The sequence below is a fragment of the Musca domestica genome, unplaced genomic scaffold, assembly GCF_030504385.1.
Source record: "Musca domestica strain aabys unplaced genomic scaffold, Musca_domestica.polishedcontigs.V.1.1 12, whole genome shotgun sequence".
In the NCBI taxonomy this organism is placed as follows: domain Eukaryota; kingdom Metazoa; phylum Arthropoda; class Insecta; order Diptera; family Muscidae; genus Musca; species Musca domestica.
The window spans coordinates 9,274,858-9,278,468 of NW_026712155.1; the positions used below are offsets into that span (position 1 = coordinate 9,274,858).

General features: G+C 39.4%; 1 non-coding gene across 1 annotated transcript; it reads left to right on the top strand.

Annotated features, from left to right (window-relative positions):
• Positions 1-228: 228 nt before the first annotated feature.
• On the top strand, positions 229-300 carry TRNAT-UGU (transfer RNA threonine (anticodon UGU)). The gene has a single exon. It is a non-coding gene; the product is annotated as a tRNA-Thr (tRNA).
• Positions 301-3,611: the final 3,311 nt, after the last annotated feature.

Sequence of the window (3,611 nt, forward strand, 5' to 3'; positions counted from 1 at the left end):
TTTTGCCTGCAAATCCATTAGTGTCTATTCATTATTTTCTATTTGTGTGTGTGTAAGTGTGCCAAGGGGTGTGATGATGGTAGTGGAACTTTGAATAGGCTCATGTTTAATGGGGATGGTGGTAGTGGTGGTGAGTCGCATTGTGCAGCATAGTCGCTCATTTTTTTTCCTTTCGTCTTCCGTTTTCGTTGTAAGTTACGTGACAACATTACTGGCTGGCAGTCAGCAGCCTCTTTAGCTCAGTGGCAGAGCACTGGTCTTGTAAACCAGGGGTCGTGAGTTCAATCCTCACAGGAGGCAACAGAGTAAATGAAGTTGCCTTCAACTCAAAATTTTGCAGAAAAATTTTGAAAATTATTTTTAATTTTTTTCGGATTTCAAAAATTTTTCGTTTCACTTCTTCCCAAATCACTGGCCATGGCTGTTGCTCCACAATGGCTGGACATTTTAAGATTTCCATGCAGATAATGTCAATGGAAAAAGTGACAATGACACTCTCATGATTTTCCTCCTGCTGCTACTGGGGCAATAAGGTTTCTATTTTTCGATTTGTTGCTGTTGTTGTTGTTGCTATTCCTTTGATTCGTCCGTTTATATATATATATAAACCATATATCCATCTCATCCATCCAACCAAACCGACCGACTTGCAGCTGATTGACATATGGACAAGCAGCACGTAGCTAGACTTTCGCACACGCAAAACAGTTATCATTCAAGTGAGGGTATTCGAGGGTGTGTGTGTGTGAGGGTGAGTGTGCGTTGGTGTTCGTATAGGAAAATGTATCAAATGAATGTTGCCAATTCAGATGATGATGATGATGAGGACGACGGTGACGATGACGGTACGACACCTTTGTGCAAGACACCAGTAGCCGGGCACTTTCATCATCGAAAGCAATGGAAGGAAAATTGCGACAAAATGCTAACAGTGTTTTGGAAAAGCGGAATTTTATTTTTCCTTAAAAAAAAGACCAAGAATATTATTTTTCGGATTTTCTGTAGAACTTGTTTTCCCAGGCTATTCTTCGAATAATAGGAAATTTGTCAAAATTTTCTGACAACAAATTAAAAAGTTTTAAGTTGGTGTTTTGGCAGATATAACCTTCAACCCATGACCATTTTTATATCCTCCACCATAGTGTGGAAGGTGTATTAAGTTTGTCTTTCCGTTTGTAACACCTCGAAATATACATTTTAGAACCCGCAAAGAATATATATACTCTAGATCAGCATAAAATTCTATGTCGATTTAGCGATGTCCGTCCATCTATCCGTCTCTCCGTCTGTGGAAATCACTCTGGTTTTCGAACGAAATGAAGTAGGTTGACAAAATTTTACTCAAATGTATATTATGTCTGCAGGCCTTTTATTATTGAAAATGGGCCTTGTAGGTCCCCGTTTTAATATAGTCACCATATAACGGAACCTCTTGATATTCGGTATTTTGGTGACTGAAGCTACATTATTCACCGGAATTGTTTCAAAGTAGGTATTTGAACTTCGTAATGGATATAACAGCCTATGAAAGAAAATTGTCTGTGCAGATCCAAGTCTTCGTATAGCCACCATATAACGGAACCTCTTGATATTCGGTATTGTGGCGACTGAAGCGACATTATTCACCGGAAATGTCTCAAATTTGGTATTTGAAGTTCGTAATGGATATTACAGCCTATGACAGAAAAGTGTCTGTGCAGGTCCATGTCTTCGTATAGCCCCCATATACCGGTACCTTCCGACATTTGTTATTTTAATGATTTCAGCGACATTATTCAATGGAATTCTTTCAAATTTGGTAATAAAAGTTCGTAACAGATGCTACAGCATATGACAGAAAATTGTCTGTGCAGGTCCAAGTCTTCGTATAGCCCTCATACTTCCTTTTAACGGCTTATGACAAAAATTGCCTATGCAGGTCCACGTCGTCGTTAAGACACTAATATGACCTATACATTTGATATTTTTAAGATTTTAACAGAATTTTTAACGGATTTTATTTTTTTTTTTTGCAAATTGCCAAATTCGTTCCAAATGCTAGAGGATATTCAAAGTTCGGCCCGGCCAAACTTACAGCTTTCTTACTTGTTTTACTTAACACAGGAATACTCTAGCTCGAATTGGAGTAGATTGTGAAAATCGCTCGGTTCATTTCAAAGCTATGATTTATACAGGGTGAGATAAAAAAACTGCAACAAAGTCAAAAGCATAATTTTTAGATTTTCTTTCTTAAATTTTTTTGAATGAAAGCAAAAAATGTCGGAAATAGCATCAAATTTTAGAATAAGTTTAGATTTGTTCGAATTGGTCACGTTTGGCACGAATTATGTCTTTCAAACTTCCAATGAAATCGTCACACGCTGTCCAAATGTTATTCTGCGGTATTTTGGCTCATTCCCGGTGAAGCGCTTGTATGAGGTGATCGATACTTTGGTATTTTTTAGTGCCAACCTTGCTTTCCAAAATACTCCTGACACAATAGTCCAACGGATTGGTAAACGGAGATTTTGAAGGCCATCATGCGCTGGAAATGAGGCGAGGAACCTCATTTTGTAACCATTCTTGGGTGGCGCGTGCTGAGTGCTATGGTGCCGAGTCCTGTTGGAATGTCCAAGGTCTGCGGCCAGGATATTTTCGCGATAATATTCTGATACCACGGTCGATTAATAGAAGCGGAGAGCGACCATCGGCTTTTATGGCGGCCCACACCATCACCATGGCCGGCGCTTGAGTTCTGTTGGCCAACCGATGGTGCATATTTTCTGCTGACCTGACCTCTTTGGCAAGTAAACACGATCATTTTGTTTGTTTACAAACTGCTGGACAACGCATGTTTTCTCACCGGAGACGGGAAAACCAAATTCGGCCGTTAACCACTTTCGGCCAAGCGAAGCAACTCTTTAGCTCTTTTGAGTCTATTTTCTTTCTGTTGCGGTGTAAGTTCTCGCACTTTTTGGAATGTCAATGGCTCAATGACTCCGAGCTCATTTTCAATATTTGCCGAATGGAATATTGCGCTATGTCCAGCTGACGAGCAATTTTTCTGCCACTGCGATGCGAGTTTCGATCAAGTCGCTTCTTTAATTTTCGAACCATTTCTGCTGACGTTGCTGTTTTCTACCGTCCACTTCCTTGACATCGGGCTACGTTACCCGTATCACAGTAACGAGCGATGGTACGAGACACAAAAGATTTATTCACATTTAAATGCTGGAGTGCTCTAACGATAGCCACTTGTGTTTTTCCAGCCAAATATAATGAAATCACACTATCACGCATGAATTCCATCACGACTAACTTTTTTCTGGAAAATTCTCACCAAAATGCTTTTGCAGGCTTGTAAACAATATAATGAGCTGTCACTGGAATAATTTTAATAGCTGTCGGATTAGTGGTTTAGAAATGACAGCAGTAAACAAAAATGACAGCTTGTAAACAATATAATGAGCTGTCACTGGAATAATTTTAACCGCTGTCGGATGAGTTTTTTTAGATATGACAGCAGTCTGAAGACGGTTGCAGTTTTTTCACATAACTCTGTACTCTTGAGGAGCAACATACCATATACATTGGACCAATAGGGAAATCGGATACAGATTCTGATATGTTAT